The following is a 20476-nucleotide window of genomic DNA, read 5'->3' on the forward strand; positions in this document are numbered from 1 at the left end:
CTTTACATTTCTCTGATGAATATGAGCCCCGTGGCCCACAGACTTCCCAGATCTCGGGTTTCCCTTGGTTGTACATTCCTTGAAAATTGGCAGCTGGATCCAGAGACCAGGAAAGACTCGGGGTTAATGTATTTGGAAAAAATATAGTGTCTTTCAAAATTCAAAGGGCAGCTTTGTCTGTTTTTTTTTTTTTAATCTTAGCCACCAATAATGCTTACCGTCCAAACTGACTCACTTATAGGGAGCTATGAGATGTAAATGTAATGTGTGTGTCAATATATCATAATAAATACGGTATAAGAATGTATTTATATGTTTGCAAATATAACGTAGGTTGGCTGAATGGCACACACTGTTGAGTTAACTATATGTTGATACATGATGTATGTTATATAAATATCTTAACTGTTGCATTTTATTTTAAAATGAAATCTAACAAGAGCACGTCAGCAAGGTTACACGATGTGACGGAAGTAAAGCCAGGCGCTCAAACAGTGTGACCAGCGGTGGCTGCTGGTGCTACTGGGAAAGCCTTACGATGAGACTTACAGACCTCGTGGCATTTGAGGTGAGGAATGAGTACAACGTGGGCTCCCTGGTGACCAGAACGGAGGTGTACCAGGCCAAAAAAAAAAAAAAGCAAAGAAAAAGATTCTAAGTTGAGAATGATTTGGGCATGTTCTAAAATAAAGCAGAAAAACAGAAACTGAAAAAAGGTCAGCGTAGCTAAAACATAGTACGAAGGCAATGATAGTAAATGAGATTTTCGTCTCGCTGCAGGATGACTGCCTTGCAGGTCACAGTTGCTACGTTTCAAACACTCCAAATGCCCTAAGAGTCAGCACGAAGCAGGTCTTTTCAATGCAGGCTTTTGTTTAAAGATGTTCCTCTTCCAATGTCCCTTTTGGTGTTTGAGTGTATCCCCTGCAGCGCAGATACGGATCTCTGTGATTTGTATCTTCGCATAACTTGCCACCATCCATTTAAAGTACCACCACCCTTTTGTGGGGAAGATGATGTGCATTACATTACACGGGGCTGATTTTATAGAAAGTCTGTTGGGTTCGAGAACCATGTGCGTTGTATCGACAGCGAGAAGGACTAGAATTATTATTTGAGTGGAGACAAAAAAATTGTCTCACTTATGTGTAGATTCTGGGTGAAATTAGCCACAAGTATTTGCTGCTCTTGGAACAAGCAGTTCTTCCCCTGAAAGACATGGTCTTCAGTGTAATCCTAACATTGTCACATAAAATGGAAAGACGTCTTTCACACTTCTGTGGATTGCCAAAGATGCTGTTCATTTCTAAAAAAGAAAAATGTCAAAATTTGCCTTTTCTCAAATTTCATGGAGCTCTGAGTTTAAAGTCTGGTACTTTCCAATGGTCGCTGCTTCTCCGTCCTTGCATTTTTGGGTAGATTTCCAAGGCAGCATCCCTGGGGCGTGGAATCCGGGCGTTTTGGGTGGTCTGGTCCTTCCTCTAGGGTCTGTGCCTCCTACCTTGGGACCTCACGAGGTCACATCTCATCCCCTCGAGACACGGATGTTAGTACCTGCCTCAGTATTAGTCTAAGCTCTTCCATCTAGTTGAAAAGACAGGATACATTCTGGGGAGAATCGAATCAATTTTTCCAATCAATAATTTGACAGCTCAGCCACTAAACACCCAGGCACATTCAGGCAAGATGAGCTATGACTCCCAGAGAATTGCATTAAAGAACCATCTCAGATTCTTTCTCTCTGTTCCAATTTAGATATCTCCGCGTACAGCACCTGTTTGTTTTAAACTGACTAGTTTGGGGTGGGGGAGGAAGGATGGACACAGCTCGGGTGCCTAATTAAATTAGCCGGAAGCAATTAGAGCAGATCAACGTTTAATGACTTTCCGCTTGATTATTAGCCACGCTGAATTGGAGAACAGTGAAAAGTCAGCCTAGTCTCCCACTGGGGTTTCACCTCATCTTCAGCCCTGCTGTTCGTTTCTTCATTTTGAACAGATCAAGTTTTCACAATAAAAATGATGACTGTGCTGGGGCCTGCGCCACTCTTGACAACCCTCTCTTATCCGTAAAGGCTCCCTCCACGAGGTCGTCTTCGGGGACAGTGCATTCCCAGCCGTGTTGAGAACCCCGTGGTCGTACCGTGGGAATGGCTGTATTTTGCAGGGCTTCTCATCCTGGCCCTCATCATCCCTGCCTAATTCCCACTGGTCCTCCCTCACGATGTGCCCCCAACCAACTCCCACTTTACAAGGGGAGGTGACCGCTGTGCGCCTCAGTCCCTGTCTTGCTTAGGTGATTTGGTTACAGAAATGGAGTCCCGGAATGGCTTTGCCAATTCTGGACGAGCTGAATAGACAGAACTTGAAAACGTCTTTTGAAAAGAGCAGGTGGAATGACAGCTTTACAGCCCAGCTCAGCTGCCTGAGGACGAGCTCTCCATTTGGGAAAAGCACACAGAGCTCCTGGAATCATTCACTAGGCCAGGGTTTTTCAGCCTCACGTGATGGGCACTTGGGGCCAGAAAATTCTTTTTTTATGTTTTTATTTTTTTAAGGGGTGGCGAGGGGTGCTATGAGCTGAAGGCTGGTTAGCAGTATGCCGGATGTCTACTGACTGGATGCCAGTCCCATCCTTCCCAGCTCACCTCCACTCCCATCCTGGCAACCAAAGGTGTTTCTAGATATTGCCAAGTGTCCCCTGGAGAAAAAAGTCACCCCAGGGTGAGAAATGTTTCAATCAATTTGAAAGTACTGTTTAGCACAGGGAACTATATTCAATATTTTGTAATAACCTATAATGATAAAGAATATGAAAAAGAATATGTGTATATATATATATACACATATATATATATATGAATCACTATGTTGTACACCAGGAACTAACACAACATTGTAAATCAACTAGACTTTAATAAAAAGAAAGATAAAGAAAATGTAGTATATATATACTATACACACACACAGTGGAATATTACTCAGCCATAAAAAGAATGAAATAACACCACGTGTAGCAAGACAGATGGACTTAGAGATGATCATATTAAGTGAAGTAAGTCAGACAGAGAAAGACCAATATCATATGGTATCACTTATATGTGGAATCTATAAAATGATACAAATTTTATTTACAAACCAGAAATCGACTCACAGACATAGAAAATAAACTATGGTTATCAAAGGGGGAAGGGTGGGGAGGGATAAATTAGGAACTGAGGATTAACAGACACACATTACTAAACATAAAATAGATAAACAACAAGGACCTACTGTACAGCACAGGGAACTATATTCAATTTCTTGGAATAACATATAATTGGAAAAGAATCTGAAAAGAAAATACACCTGTGTGTATATGTATAACTGAATCACTTTGCTACACCTGAAACTAACATTGTAAGTCAATTACATTTCAATAAATTTTTTTAAAAAATAAAATACAACAAAAACGTGTAATTTATCATATGCCTGTCCTGCACCAGGCATTGCTTTATGTGTGTTATACACAGGATGACACTCAATTTTCAGAACAACTCCGTGTGGAATGATCACCCCCAGTTTGAGGAACAGAGAGGTTAAGTAGCTTGTCCAAGGCCACACGACTCTTAAGTGCCAAACCCCGTGTGACTCCACAGCCCGCACTTCCAATCTGATAACAAATGTCGGTTCCTGTTGACAGGTGGGGTAGCTGAGAAGGAATCTTACAGATCAGGAAGAACAGGAGGGTGGAGAATGAATGGATGCTCAACACGCATCGTTTCATTCAGACGTTGCAGCAAACCAATGAGCAGGTACTATTATGATTCACATTTTATATAAGATCACCCAGTCTTGGAGAAATTAGTAATTTTCTTCTGTAAAACTTGCAGTCATTGGCTATGTCTGGCTCTGAGACCATGATCCTCAGCACACTCTGAGGCTTCCCTCCACGTTAATACAGCAGAGTCAGACCCATCTGAACCCCAAGCCCAGATGACTGTTATCCTCTGTGGACGCTGCTTCCTTGAGACCTGGGCTCCTGAGGGCTGGCTGCCTCCCACAAAGATCTGGGCCCCGGGAAGGAGCCTCAGAGCCCAGTCTTCTCTCTGAGAGTCACCCCCATCCTTGGCTGTTCAGTTTCTGTTGGGGGCCACAGAGAACATGGGTGTTATGGACTGAATGGCCTCTCCACCCACCAAACTCATCTGTTGAAGCCATAACTCTCAACGTGACTGCATTTGGAGTAAGGAACTAATTAAGATTAAATGAGGTCATGAGGGTGGCACCTTGATTTGATAGGATTAGTGTCCTTGTAAGAAGAGACACAAGAGCTCTCTCTCTCGCTCCCTCTCCCTCTCGCTCTCTCTCTCTCTCTCTCTCCCTCTCCCTCTCCCTCTCCCTCTCCCTCTCTTCCGTGTAAGGACACACAGAGAAGGCAGCTGTCTCTAACCCAGGAAGAGAAATCTCACTGGCCATTAAATCCGACAGAATCTCAGTCTTCGACGTCCAGCCTTCAAAACCGTGCGAAATAAATGCCTGCTGTTCAAGCCGCCCAGTCTGCAGCATTTGGTTATAGCAGCCTCAGAAAGCTCCGCATCGTGGCGGGGCAGAGGGGGGCTGAGCGCCCCTAAAAGCCGTGGCCCCGAAGTGGCACGGACCATGTTCTCGCTGGTGTCACGGACAAGGCTGATGCACGTGGCCACGCCTACACGCAGCTGGCCACACCCACCCGCAGCCGGCCAAGCCTACACGCAGGCGGCCACGCCTACACGAAGGAGGCCTGGGAAAGGTAAGCCCCAGAAAGGCGCTTGGAGCGGGTGCCCGGCCACGCCCACCCTGGTCTGCCGCCCCCGTGGGCAGGGGCTTGGGGAAGGGCCACTAGGAATCACACTGGGACAAACACGTGAACCAAACAGGCCAAGCTGATATGTGGCCACGTACCAGGGAGCTGTGGTTATCCTTCCAGACTTTCTAACAAACCGTCTCCAAAAACGCAGTTCACCTTTTCGTTCAAATATTCAGTAATTATTTAATGAGTTACAATATTGTGACGGGTCCTATTCTGGGTATCGGGGATGTATGTGAATGATACAGAGAAAATCTTCTACCCTCACGGGGCTTAAATTCCAGTGGAGACAGGCCATAAATAAGTTAAATAAATGAGAGGGAGGGTATAGCTCTGCGGTGGAGTGCGTGCTTAGCATGCACGAGGTCCTGGGTTCAATCCCCAGTACCTCCTCTAGATATAAACAAACCTAATTACCGCCCCCCTCCAAATAAAAGAATTAAGTAATAGAATAATAAAATAAATTAAATATTTTTTAAAAAATAAATAAATGAGGCAGGGATACGGACTGATGAAAAAGAAAATCAGCCAAGGGTATAAAATCTATTTTGAGTAACAAGTCATGCACTTTTCATTTTGATTCTCACCAATCCTAATTAAACTGCCCAATCAGCCTGTGTTCTTGAGAACCAAACATGCCCCAAATTCTATGTTAAAACAATACATGACCACATGTATTACATGTACAAAGAAATATGCATATATATGCCTCTAAGGTATCCTTAAATGTAGTCTTTAACATATGGCTTTTATATGTCAGATAAATACAGATACATTGTAAGATAAGAAAAAAGGAACTGGACATCTGTCCCAAATGAAATTCTGAACCGCAAGCTTCCACAAACACAAACGCATAGATACTGAGTGATAGGAGGTTCAGTCATTTGTCTACACCAGGAGTTGTCAATGCGGGGGTTCACGGATGCATCTTGCCCAATATTTCACTGTATTTATACAGAGCACTTCGAAAGTATTTGAGGAAATATCTTTAAATTGGCTCCTTTCACTTAGGCATTCAAAACGTTAGGCTCTGTTGAAAATGCAGACTAATTGGAAACTAAACCAGCGACCCCGCGCCGCTCTGCTTGGCTGGAACTCGTAACTGTCTCTGTTTTAACATGAGGTCCTGTTGGGGCTTCACCGCCGAGCTGACTGTCGGTGGTTATTTATCATCCGGGTCCACACCTCCCTCGAGCGTGGGGAAGCCACAGGTAACCCTACAGGGATGTGTTTCAGAAGGAAAACAGTAGGGTTGACATAGTGCTTCATAAAAAACAAGTAACAGGTCTCTCTGAGTGTCATAGGCAAAAATAAAGCAAAGCAGAGTGACTCTTTTCACTTACACGTGCTCCGCCCTCGCTCCTGGACGCATAATGTTTTGTGATCTTTGCTCCATCCTGGGTCACCCAGACCTGGAATAAGGGACCAGGCACCGAGGAAGGTTAGCGTCTGGCCCTTCTCTACCAGGTGTTCATGATAAAGATGGGAAGAATTAGAGAAGATAGTAAATTAATATAAGGACAGGAGTAGTTCGGGTACGGCCATCAAAACTGGCTGAAGTTTCCTGAGATTTTTTAAAGGACCCAATTTCTATTACAGTTGACTCCTGAACGTCTCGGGGGTGAGGGGTGCTGACCCCCCCCTGCAGCCGTAAGTCCATGTGTGACTTGCAGCCAGCCCTCCTGGTACACAGTTTGGTTTCTCTGTGTCCAAGGTTCTGCATCCAGGGATTCAATCAATCTTGCATGGTGTGGGACTGTAGTATTTACTACTGAAAAAAGCCACGTACAAATGAACTGTGCAGTTCAAACCCGTGTTGTTCGAAGGTCAACTACATAGAGATAAACAACATTGAAGAAATTGCATCCCCCCACCAGCCAAATGAGTCGCGTCAAGACAAGAAAAGCCTTGTTAAGCTGATTTTTTTTTACAGCCCTGAGATGGGTGGTGATTGAATCAGGAGGCTCTTGGATTCCCTGAGTGTTTTCATCACCAAAAACAGGACGACAACAATGATGCAGAGGGTGGGAGAAGGCTTTGCGGGTGACGGACGTGTGGATGGCGCAGATTGCGGTGATGGTTGTTACTGATCTGCAACCTTATCTGGGTGTGTATATTAGATACGTAAAGCATTTTAATCATGTCTCAGATGAGTGGGGTTTTTTTTTAAGTAATTATTAGGAGATCCAGTGTCTTCTAAGCATATTATCAGAGGCTACCCAAGAGAGGGTTCAATTCCTTCTTAGAGAAAAAAAATGAATGAATGGTGTCAAACCCCAAGGTCGACGGCGCAGCCCGGGAGCCCGGGAGGGGCACCTTTCCCTAGATTCGCAGTTACACAAGTTTTCAGGAGACGACGTACCCTCAGTAAAACCTGCTCGGGGCCCTGATACACCAGTGGCTGGTGGGTGGCAGCGAGGCATCATGACCCTTTCCTGGCCCCCACCCCCCGAACAGCCCTCCTGACTCTCCCATCCCTCCCTTTGATGGTCGGTAAGAAGACAAATGGCCAAGCGCCTAAATCCTGCGACACTGAAAAGGTCGCACTCACAGAGCCAGGGGTGCCTTTTCGACGCATGTTTGAAGGATTTAAATCCTCATGACTGGGCCCAGGATTGTAAAGTGGAAATGACAGCAGGGGTTTCCCTAAGGACTCAAGGCAGCAGAGCTGACTCTTTCCTTGTCAAGTTAAAAGCGTGTGATGCTGACAACAGTTCAGGTCCTGGGGGAGACAGTGGACACCCCTGTGGGCAACCTCTCCCCCTCCCCGGGGCCAGGGCTGGAGGCCGTCCGGGCGATGAGGCCTGCTCCCGACGCCAGGACTCGGGGCTCCAGCTCGCCAGCAGCCAGGAAGACAAGCTCCGAATTGAAGGAAAACACAGAGATAAGACGTATCCAGGAGCTCTGCTCTCATCTTCCCCTTTTCCAGGTTTCACCATCTATTTCTAGAACGTTCCCCTTCCTCCCGCCCACACTAACACTGTCTGCGTTACTTCACTTGAACGGTTTCTCATGCTTGTCCGCCTCTATAGGTCCCATGTCTGTTTACTTCCCTCCCCCCACAATTCCCCACTCAGGACGTTTTTTCCAGTTTTATTGAGGTGTAGCTGACCAATAAAAGTGTGTATATTTGAAATGAGCAGCGTGATGATTTGATATATGTGGCCGTTGTGAAGTGATCACCACGATCAAGCTCTCTGACACATCCGTCATCTCACACGGTGCACGTGTGTGGTGAGACCATTCACCATCTACTCGCAGCAAATTTCAGACGTACAAGACGGGGTTGTTAACTACAGTGGCCGTGCTGTAAATTACATCCCCAGAACTTACCCATCTTGTAACTAGAAGTTTGTACCTTTTGACCAACATCTCGAGGCATTTTAATTTCATCCAATTTTAATTATAGGATCAGAGCCAGCTTTGGAAATCTTAAGGCTCATTTTATGCATAGGAAATGGAAGCCTTAGTGGAAGATGCCATGTTCAACGGTGTCTATTACTAGAAGGATTGGTTAAAACTCCCTGGCTGTAAACGTTCTTGTTCAGCGCAGCCTGAGGAGTGAACCCCCTTAACAAAATTTAAGAGTTTCTTAATTTGAAAAGTTCTGATATGGGAAAATCTAAATTTGCCTGAGAAGGAAAAAAAAAAAAAAGTAAAACCAAACCAAACCCCAAACCCAAACATCTCCATTTTATCTAATGCATCTGTAACAGAATTCAGAATTCATTTACAAAATGCCATTTGTCCGTAATTTTTCAAGACCCCCTTTCAAGCACTATTTCATGAGATAGTGTTAAGACAGATAAGCAAGAATCAAAATTTTAAAATCCCTCCAGGGTTCAGGCAGGTAGTTCGGATTAGTGAAGTATGTAGGTCTGGTGTCAGTAACAGGGAACGTCAACTGTGGCAAATGGGGGTGAACATACTCCCGTCCAAGGGGCAGCAGCTGATCAGACGGCCATGATTACCTCCAGCTGGGAATGCCGACGCAGCGTCTGTGAATTTTCACATTTTTCAAGAAAAACAAGAAGTGTATAATTTCCTATTTTTTTAAATCATCAGTATGTGATTAAACTTTTTTTTTTAAGCAAACAACTCAAATCTTGAGCTGTATTTGCCTCCAGGATCACCACATTTCAACCACTGGCCAAACATTACCTGTCGTGTGACTCTGACTCCACTGGAAAGGCACTGAAGTGAGGACGTTCTGATTTTCATCCCTGCATTTGATTGTTTTAAGTATATAGAACTCTGGGGCACAGATTGTGGTGGGCTTCATTTTGCACCGTGCTCCAGTCCTCATTGAAAGCTCTTTCTAGCTCAACGGTCTCCGCCAGGAATAGGAACTAGGCTGCATCTCACCTGCCACTTTAAATCAACCAGTAGTGGCAGCTGGACAGAGTTCTGTCTTCAGACAGAACCGGCTCTAGCAGGAAGCAGTGCTGGGGTCGATTAGTGATGTCTGCCACGAGCACAGGTGAGGTAGTGGTGAAGTGCATGTCTTCTCGCTACCATTCTGGGCTCATAAATAAAGTCCAAATTCCAACATGTATCTCAAAGCTTTTGACGACCCTATTTACATTTATAGTGTTGATTGAAAATTTTTTTTAAAAAGCACAACATGAGAGTTGTGAGTTAAGTTTTTTGGGGGGCAAAATGAGGACTATAGCCCGGGAGACAGCATTTCAGGGAGCTCTAAGGCACTGCTCCAAGGAAGTAAGGGGGAGGTCAGTACATACGTGTGATTTTGGTTGAGGGGGGGTGCTACATGCAATCAAGCACACATTTTTGCAGAAGGTTGCCACTAGTCACGAGGAGAAGATGTCTCCAGTAATGATGTTAGCACTTTTCGAGATATGAGGAGATGCAAGAATTTGGGCTCATAAAATCTTCTGAAAATATCTAACTATCTGCAGGCCTGTTCTGCCAGTTTTTCCCAGAGCACAGAGTGCCCCACTGCTGACCTCCAACTTGAACTCTGTTCAGGGTGTGCTGAAGGTCAGTGGCTGCAGTGGCTCATGATATAAACCTCACAGAGGCAAATGGCAGGTGCCAACTTTTAGTTGGCAACAGCATGGCACACTGCCAATCCCTCTCCCCCAGTATGTGTCTTATACGACCTCACCTTCCCCACACACGTGTATGAGAAGAGGTTTGCCACCCACTTTTGTTCCTCCATTCTCCAAACCGTGGATATGAGGACTCCTGTCTAACATGCCATCCTTTCTTGCTCACTTGCCAGGTGAGCTCCACTCAAATTCAACGTTCAGCTCAAATACCAGACCTTTGTATACCTTTCCTAGATATCTGATCTCCACTTTGCTACGTTCCCACTAAACTCTGTGCCATGTTTACAGGAGAGTTTTCCAAACTGTATTATGTCTCCTTTCATACACTGTGAGCCATTCAGGGTCATAAAATACGTCTTAATTACCTGCGTGTACCTCCAGCATCTAGACAATAAGTTGTCTAGAGGAAGGAATGAGCAGAGAAATGAAGCAATGTCCTTCGACTACACAAACATTTGATTCAGTGGCATCTCTTGGGTCAAACTTCAGTTACTTATGTGGTCCTTTCACAATTTCTGCCATGTCAGCATTCTGGAAGTTACTTAGGATTTTTTTAAGTGCCTCTGAAAAGAACACAGCATAGCACGGTGCTTTAAATTTAGAAAGTGAGAAACTCCATTGGTGATTTGTGTGATCCGATGTCTCCATCCTTCCAACCGCTGCGGCAGAAGGCAACCTGCCAGAGTTTTACATCCTTGGGCACCCCAACCACAAACCTATAATTCAAGCACGAACGTCCATCAGTCACTGTTTTCATGTTATGCTTACGTCAATTTCCGACCCATATTCAGATAAATATGAGTATTAAATAACAAAAAATAAGCGAGTTTGTCCCTTTACCACTAAAAGCCATGTTATAAACCTTCAGTGGCACAGGCACCAAGCTAAAGGAAATAATGGTTGAAGTGATTTGTTCTTGAAGGCGCATCATTGGATGATTGATCTGTCAATCATTCTGAAGATGCCATTGCGTTGAGGATATTATTTTGTGGATGATTAAACAGAAGACCCGGGAATACAGCATCTCCTTAGTGAGCACCGTGAAGACAGCTCCAACAGCTGGAACGACACCCAGTTCTTACACCCTAAATGCCAGCCACTAACGCCCTGTGCGTGGCAGTTTAACAAGACTGCAGCCTGCATGACCCCCTTTTATTCCTTTGCAGGTGGAATTGGCTATTGATTCTCCCCTTTATCGCAGAGAAGTACAATCCAAGATCATGGCAATCATTTTTTAAATACATGGACACCCACGCTTAATGGTCCCTAGTACCCTCCTCGGAACAAGTCTGCAGCACCGCCGCCCACGACGAGGGCTGTTGCCCGGTTAAACGGCACGGCTAGGCAGAGAGGCTGGGCGCCTTCGGGCCCCAGGAGGGCCTGCAGAACACCCAGACACGGAGCTCTCTCAGGACAGTGGGCTCTGGCTCTTTGCCTGGATTTCGTGTGTAGAAACTCTGTGTGCCCATCCGAACTCCACTCCGTTTGTCCAACAAGGGCACAGTTTGCTCTTCCAAACAGAGGCAAAAGAAGCTCACTTCACGCCTGAAGCCTGAGTTGGCTCTCTGGTACTGAGATCTCTGCTGCTTTGTTTCTTTTTTAATCTCTCCCTTGTCTTAATAATAATTATCATTAAAATAGAAGGAAAACATCATCCTTGACATGGCCTATCACTTTTTAAGAGGAGCTCATGTAACCGCGGCGGCGAGCCCTAACCCCGAGCCGTCAGTGTTCTCTGTTCAAGAAATTTCCCGCACCCTTGCGCCACGTTTAATGTTACTCGCTCGCTGCTTTATAAGAATTTCCTTATAAATGACCTGGCGGATGTCATCCTAAGTGAAGTAAGCCAGAAAGACAAAGAAAAATACCACATGGTATCACTTATATGTGGAATCTAAAAAAAAAAAAAAAAAGACAAACAAATTTATTTACAAAACAGAAATAGACTCACAGACATGGAAAACAAACTGATGGTTACCAGAGGGGGAACGGGGTGGGGGATAAATTGGGAGTTCGAGATTTCCACATACTAACTACTATATATAAAATAAAACAACAAGTTTATACTGTCTAGCACAGGGAACCATATTCAATACCTTGTAGTAACTTATGGTTAAAAAGAATATGAAAATGAATATATGTATGTTCCTATATGACCGAAGCACTGTGCTGTGCACCAGAAATTGACACAACATTGTAAACTGACTACACTTCAATAAAAAATGTTAAAAATAAAATCATAGAGAACAGAAAAAATAAAATTTAATTATAATGAAAAAAAAAAAAGAATTTCCTTGAAGTCAGCTTTATTGGTTTTAACCAAAGGCTTAAGCACTCGTCAGTGAATGTCTGTCCTGAGACAATTCCCCAAGTGTCATTTTTAGAACGTTGATCTCAGCGTCCTCTAAGACCATGTCACCTCACTTTAGAGACACTGACTATTTCATTTGACCACCAGAGGGCCGTTGGAGGAGTGTGCTAGCTGTCCATTCATTTTCTTTCATCACCAAATTCACCCTTGATCACCTGCAGGGCAAACGTGGATCTGGGCCCTTTAAGTATCTCTCCCTTGCTAGCGAGTATAATGTTAAGCTTTGTCTGGAGTGGACGAGAGAAACATTGCAGGAGGGAAGAGTTTTGCTTCTTGGTGTAAACAGGAGTCTTTCTGCATCACCCTTGTGGGAGCTGCGGTGGGGATGTGGGGGGCGGGGAAGGGAACTGCTGTAAGTACGAAGTATGTTGTGGCTCATAGTCCTTTGTCTCTGATCCTGGAGTCCCCTGTCTTCTGCGGGCATATGAGACTGTGGAAGAATAAATTGCTCCACTGTCAGCAGAGCCGAATCTCAGACTATGATTCTTGACTGTGGGATGAAGAGAGACTGGGCAGGAGGTGTGCACAGAGGCAGGTGTCCCTCGATGGCCATGGTACAGGTAAAGGGAAGCGTGGACCCGTGATGACCAGACGGTCCCCTCTGTGCTGGGTTTTGAACCTTTTGACCTAATTATCTCATAAATAATTTTCAGTCCCTCCCCCATTACAGGGCCCAGTGGATTTTTCCTTCTTAAGATAGAAGAAACTTTTCAAGGATTCTTTCTCTTCTCCAGTCCAAAGTTGTTTTCTCTTCTGCCAAAATTTCATTTGTTTTCAGGGATTTTCTCAGAATTCTCTCCCAATTAAAATATACCAGTGCTTCTCTGGTGGTGACAAAATGCAGCCCAAATCCCTTGCATTGGCTGGAGTGAACATCACAATTTATCTCTATATGTCCTTCCAATCTCATTTCCTTTAATCACCACCTCTGTAATCTGTGCATCTCTGCCAGGGAGGCATGTTCCATTAAAGCCGGTCCTTCTAGAGGAGAGGTGGCTTTTTTTTTTTTTTTCCCCACTCCCTACTTAGTTAACTCTCCTATAACCACCAAGACCAAATTCCACTTTTCCCAAGTCATCAAAATAGTTTAGTAAAATCTGTTCTATGTTTACTTTTCTTCCCCATCTAAATTCCCAGAGAAGGTCCCGGTAACTTAGAGTAACATCTGATATGGTCCAGATTCCCCAGATCGTTTGACTAAGTTTGGAAACAGCTTAAAGTCTTGGACTTGTTTTTCTGAACCAAAAACCTTCTCAGAAGGGCTCTCATCTTTTGTGACCCCAATGCTTCCACTTTCTTCTGGCCCTGAGCCACCATACACAGCAGTGGACACATGACCCAAGAAGGACCAACCAGCCACCAGCCCCTCAGTCAGCCCTCCTCTTCCCACACCGCAGCCACTGACCCAGGGCTCAGGCTGGTAACCTAAGCAGGTGAGAGCTACTCTTTAAGAAGCTGTGAACTGACACTGGTAAGAAAAACAACAAAAAAAAAGTTTTTTATATGGCTCTACAAATATGAGCCAGGTCTCCATTTGGCTTCAGTCACTTCCTTGTGGAAAAATTCATCTGGGAAAATGAAAATTGGCACAAAAAACAGCAACAAAACCCCAGAAAGTCTCTTGGCACGGGTCATTTTCTTGTAACTCTCCTTAGGAAGACCACTTGATTTTCTAATGGCTTTGAGAGTAAATTCCTCCTTGCCCATTTTGTTTTGGGAGGTGGTTTAAATGGACCTCCACTTATTACTAGGAAACTGATTAATTCACGTTTACTTCTAATTCTGAAGGTCATGCCCTGAGGTTGAATGCTCCGTTCTCTCTAGCGAGGAGAATCAACATTGTAAGGAATAAATGTTGGCACCTCCGGGTGTCTATGCTACAAAGGGGGGAGATTTTGCTTCAAGTAAACTGATTTTCGTCTGCGCACTGTCTACGCTGGAGCAAGTGTCAAACGCGTTTCTTTCATCCCTTATTTTGTTCCTCTTCTTGCAATCATCACAGCCCTATCTTCAGAGTTAAATCTTTGAACTACAGGGACCATTAGACTTGACTTTCTGATATAACTCTGTTAGGGATTAATGTTTTACTCAGCCTAGAAAGGTGGGCCTATTGATTTAACTTCAAATACCACATTCTTTGATTAGAGTGGACATCTACTCTTCTGCAATCTGCGGGCTCCGTGTTGTCTGAGGGGTTATCGGTCACTGAAGGTCTACAGATTGGGTGCAAATCACCAATTACTTGACTTTCCAGTGAACCAGGGAACAGTGTAGATTTCAAGTCGATTCCCACAGATACAAACGAAAGGGCTGTCTTCTTTAGCGAGGAAAGGAAAGGCTTTCCGTGTGTTTCGTTTCAGCAAAACAGTAAAACACAATTGCTCTATGAAGAGAGTAACTCTGGGTTGGGGTGGTCCACTGTGTTTGTCTGCTCTTCCCTGGTCTCTCCCAGGAAATCTAATTCTCATTCTAGAGCTGGGATTAACCGGCTCTAATGGCACACAGTGTCCCACAGTCCTTCAGCCTTCGCTGTAAAACTGCCGTTCAGCCACGCTTGCTGGGTCCTTCCCACCACCTTCGTATCACAGAGTCACCCCTAGCTCCAATGAAAAGTCTTGAGATCCATTACTAGATCTTTCCTAAACGTTATGGACCACGTCGTGGCCAGCATCACACACCCAACAGAACGCATACCCCGGAGTAAGGTCAACCCGAAACCGAGACCCATTTCCATCTGACACTGAACTTCTCTGAGGCTGCAGCGCCCTGCCCATTAAACAGGAGACAGGTTTTCATTATAAAGAGCTCATATGACTTTCCCACAAAGCAACCCGCCTAGGGGACATTCTGGGTGTGCCAAGCACCTGGAAGATAGTCAACGAATTTGAGTCTCCGTCCTCTCCTGTTCTGAGTTAGGGGTGCGAGGAAGAGCAGTAGGAAAAATGGGGCGGGTGCGGGGGACGGGGGCTTTCTCCACAAATGATTGTTAATAAGGAAGTTGATGCATTTTCATTTGGATTTCATATATAATATGGAGCTAGGACTTTACTACAGGCAATACAAAAAGTGTTGGGCGTGGCCCCTGCTCTCTGAGATAGGGATATGATGCTGATGTATGACTGTCATGGTCTCTTTTTTGCCATTACACAACAGCATATATTGTTACAGGGAGAGATGGATCCTCTTCAAAGTTCTAAAGATGGTCAGGGGCCAGAAGAATGGGCTGGATACTACCACCACTTTCTGGCAGAAGAGTAAACAGAAGCCGGAGGTGCCGAGTGTCTTGCTCATGGCAGGTAGTATCAAAGTAGCAAAGGAGGAGATGAAGCAGCCTCTCTGGACACCCTGACCTGCTGCTTTTTCTACCAGCCCTTTCCAAATGAACACATCCATCTGAGAACAGTGTGCAGACGTAATGATGGTGCTGAACACTGAGAACGACTTACCATATGTCAGACTCTTTAATAGGTATTTTTAAGACGAGATAGGGTATGATTTAATCACTGAAATGTGATTTAGTAGAGTTCAAAACTAAGCAACACTAAATAAAATGCTACATTTCCTCTATGTCTGTTGGGGATAAAGGAGAATTATAAGGTCTAGGCAACTACAGGGGAAAATTCTAGGAATGGTAGAACCATCTTGCTGCACACCTGACATATAACATTGTAAATCAACCACAATTTTTTTTAACAAGTATAGGAACAGGAGAAATTCAGGGTGGAGGTTACCCCTCAATGGAAAGCCACAGATGGCATCCCGGAGGAGCCCACAGCTGGCTCCAATGATTTTGGGGTTGTTCTGGTTCTTCTACTGGGTCACAGGCTCACAAGTGCCCATACCTGCACTATATTTTTAATATACTGCTGTGATGGTTAATTTTCTGGACTGATTTTGTGGGGCTAAGGGATACCCAGAGAGCTGGTGAAACATTATTTCTTGGTGTGTCTGCAAGGGTGTTTCTGGAAGAGATTAACATCTGAGCTGGAAGAGATTAACAACTGAATAAAGAAGATCTCCCTCACCAATGAGGGTGGGCCTCACCCAATCCGTTGAGGGCCTGAATAGAACCCAAGGGCAGAAGAGAGGAGAACTGATTCTCTCTCTGCTTGAGCTGGGACATCCATCTTCACCTGCCCTCAGGCAGCAGCACTCCTGGTTTGTGGGCGTTCAGACTGGGACAGGAACTTACACCACCGGCTCCCCTAATTCTCAGGCCTCTGGGTTTGGATTCGAGCTGCCCCCCCAGCATCTCTGTGTCTCCAGCATGCAGATGGAAGATCATGGGGCTTCTCAGCCTCTGATAATACATCCTTTTCTATTTAACTACTGTACATACACCCTGTAGGTCCTAGTTCTCTGGAGAGCCCTAATACGACCGCCTATTTTATCCACCTTGTTTATACTGTCGACATCTCCGATACGGACCCAATAGGCTGGACCACAGTTCCCTCTGCTCCACTTGCAGCTATGATAAAAGGACAGGGGACCGTAGCTAGCAAATCTGTGTTTTTTCTTAGCATTATCGTCACCACCCCATGGGGCTGTCAATAAGGAGACTTGGAAACACACAGTCCCCAAAAGTGGGTTTTCAGATACAGAGAAAGCTCAGAAAACAGATGTCTCATGTGTTTTTGCACAACTATACTCAAAAAAGAAAAAAAAAAGTTAAGACAGTAACCTACATATTCACTGAATGGTACACGCAAAGGATGTTGGGGAGTATCTGATTTATTTGTTACACTGAGCTTGGTAACATATTTACTGGGAAACTGTAAGACTGGAAGCCTTGGTTAATAAGAACCACTGTTGGCAGGACAAGACAAGAGCTGTCTTTATTGGGCAGCCCTTGAGGGCCAGCGCTTCAGTTTGGAAAAAGAAAATCACACGGGGCTCGGGAAGCTTGCCTCTAGAAGAGGTCAATAACATAAAGACACTTTATTGGCCAACTCACTTATTTTTCTGGGAGAGGTGATCTTTATGAAGGTTAACCCAATCCTACGTAGAAGAGGAATGAAAAATAAAGAAGCACGTTGGAATCTGTGTTAGCTTCTCGTCGATGTAGCTGCGTCCAGAAGCAGTCGCGCTGCTTTGTGGGCAAATTAAATCTAAACAGCAGTTTAGAAGATGCAATTAGAACAGAATGGATAGAGGATATGAATAGAAATGATCGTTTTCTGCTAGCTGCTTGTCCCACTTGACAATAAAACTAGAAGAGAGAATTTCTTCCTTGTTTAACGGATCAGCTGTGTGAATCTGAAGTCCCCCCTTGTTTTACAGCCTCATGGAGTTCTCAGCTCAGCCATGATTTATATTTTCTCCAGCTCCTAACGCCAGGATACCTGCCAAGCCACAATATTATCTGAGTGGTGCACATCAATGAAAAGCCATTGCGTCACTAAGTTCCCTGCATATTTGGGGAACGATGTGATTTAATCAAGAGTTCTCTCTCTCATCTCTGCCTCTATCGGTACGAGTACCTTTTGGCTAGGAAAGGATTTCAGGTTCTTGTTTGTGGTATCCCTTTGTGTGTCCCTTAATTCCTTACAGAAGCCAGTATATATTCATTCATTTGCAGTGCTGTAGAAAAAAGGGACACATTTTCATCTCTGACAGACAATAACTTTAAACTCTCAGATCTTACTTAAAACCAGTCATTTTGGGGACACAAGCCAGAAAATAAAAGAAACAGAAGTGTCCTTGAAATAAGCAGTGTGTTTGCATCGGGCTGTGTTTGGTAGAAAATTGGCGTGCTCCACTGACGTGATGGGTAAGAAAGATCACGCACTCTGGAATTCAAATCCCGACTCTGCCCCTTGCCATTTGGGTTACCTGGGACAAATTACGTCTCTGTGCACCCGTTTTCCCAACTATAAAATGGGATTCAGAATGGCATTCACCCCATGGTGGTGCCATGAGGACTAAGCGAGTTAAAACACACAAAGCAGCGGGAACAGGACACTAGCACACAGTCGGAGCCCCATCCGTGCAAACCATCATCCACGCGGTGACACACAAAGGCAGTCTCCCGGGCCCACCATGCACAGAGCTCACCTGATGCTCCTCACAAGTGACGGCGGAGCCAGGATCGCAACTGAAGTCAACTGACCTCCGAATCTCTGTCTGTTTCCCATAATCCGGGGTATTGTTTCTGGGATAAATATGGTTCCCTAGTGGATCTCATTGAACCCCGTAGGATCAGGAACCTTATCTACACCTGGACCTGGTGTAGATCCCAGTGTCCCAGATTTTGAGTTGATGCTGAGAAGGGGTGAGCTTTTCAGGAGGTCTTGGGAGGGGAGCATTTTGCAAAGCAGGGGAAGAGAAATCATCTATGGCCAGAGGGTAGCGTGCAGTTATTTTTAAATATGTTCACAAATCCTCCCACACTCCTCCCCTCTCTTAGGTGAATAATTCCCCTCCCATTGAGTGGGGACTGGATTTTAATGTGTCATGAACACAACATGTGAGAAAGGACAGTGTGTGCCTTTGAAATTAGGTCGGGAAAACCCCTGTGAACTCCTCCTTCGTTTCTCTTGTAAATCCCTCCTGTTGGGGGAATCCAGCCGCCCTGTCATATGAAGAGGCCACGTGGTAAGGAACAGAGGGCTCCTGGTAACACCCAGCCTGAACTTGACCGCCATATGAGTGGGCCACTTCGGATGTGGCTCCTCCAGCCCCAGACAAGGACTGAGTTGACTGGAGCCCCCATCACATCTTAACTGCAGCCCCACGGGGGACCGCGAGTCAGAGGCATGCAGTGGAGTCCTTCCCAGATTCCTGGCCCACAGAGAGTCTGTCTTAATACAAGCGTATTTATCTAAGTTGCTGTCTCATGGGTGATTTGCGATGCAGCAATCGGATACAATTAGACCCTTGGTAAGTATTTGGTGGCTGAAGAGTTTCCCCAGTAGTTGGCAGATGCCTCTGGAGATTTGCCAGGGTGCCCTCCACGTGGCAGACTTCCTGTGGACACTCCTGACTGCGTTCTTCCTAAAAGAATGTAGAGAATGGGGGGAGGGTATAGCTCAGTGGTAGAGCGTGTGCTTAGGATGCACGAGGTCCTGGATTCCACCCCCAGTCCCTCCATTAAATAAATAAATTAAATAAGTAAATAAACCTAATTACCTCTCCCCTCAAAGTTAAAACATAAAAGGATGTAGGAAATATTTACAGAGAATCTTCATGGGACACTTAACGGTTAACATCGATCCGCACCTGTCTAGTCTGTGTGCCTTTATTTGCTGTTTCTACAGTTGCATCCTGAGGATGAAGAGGTTGGGCTCTCACTCCCAGCTCCCCACGTGGACACACGACGTGGATCTGGCTGGCTGCCCTGTTCGGCGATGCGGCCCCGGTGCTGCTCATTCTGGGATGGGCACGAGAACCGGGTCTGCTCAGCCAGGGGTGAAACAGACCGGGGGGGAGGTCTGCGAAGAAGCCCCTCCCATCCGCTGGAATTGAAACGAGAAGGATGCAGATGTGATACTGTCGGGGGGCGGGGGGTCCCCACACAGTAAGAGCCTGACTGAGGAAATGGGGATGGAGAAACAGAAAGAAGTCAAGTCCTCAGAAAGCCCTCAACCCAACTTGGCAATAAACCACAACAGCCCTTTTCGGGCACATGATCCAACGAACTGTGTATTTGGTTCAACAAAATTTGATCTGAGTTTTTGTGATGTGCAACCGAAAAAGTCTAATTAGTGGAGGGCGTGTGTGAGATCCATCAGACCCTGGCAGCCACTGCACCTGCCCACGTCTCCTCCACCTAAATCTTCACTGATGCTTCTCTGTCTTGGTTATTGCAGGTCACAGGGTCCCATTCAGGAAACACGCCACCTGCCGTCTTACACTCCCCGTAAATCCAATCCGTCAGGAACCTTTGGTCAGTGAGCTCTTTCTAGAAGCTGTGCCGTAGTCCAGGCACTATGGAAAGGTTTTTTTTCTTTTCTTTTCTTTTTCTATTTAAGAACCAGCTTTGTTCCACATTTCTAAACAAGAAGCCAGACGATTTTAATTTTCCACATGAACGCCTGTCCATCAGAAGACACACTGCCTAAGCCAGATTCACAAAGCGCTTCCCTGGCGCAGAGGAGACTTAAACATATCAACACCTTTTATGAGGCCTTTAGCAGCTATGGCCTCGCCCAGCTGAAATCAGAAACCTGGACAGAATTATTGCCGAGATACACTGGTGGGCGCTATC

At 45.2% G+C, this 20476-nt stretch overlaps 1 non-coding gene across 1 annotated transcript; it reads left to right on the forward strand.

Annotated features, from left to right (window-relative positions):
* The first annotated feature begins 19286 nt into the window (after positions 1–19286).
* On the forward strand, positions 19287–19359 carry TRNAP-AGG (transfer RNA proline (anticodon AGG)). The gene has a single exon. It is a non-coding gene; the product is annotated as a tRNA-Pro (tRNA).
* The last annotated feature ends 1117 nt before the right edge of the window (positions 19360–20476 follow it).

The sequence above is a fragment of the Camelus bactrianus genome, chromosome 32 (assembly GCF_048773025.1).
Source record: "Camelus bactrianus isolate YW-2024 breed Bactrian camel chromosome 32, ASM4877302v1, whole genome shotgun sequence".
Taxonomy (NCBI): domain Eukaryota; kingdom Metazoa; phylum Chordata; class Mammalia; order Artiodactyla; family Camelidae; genus Camelus; species Camelus bactrianus.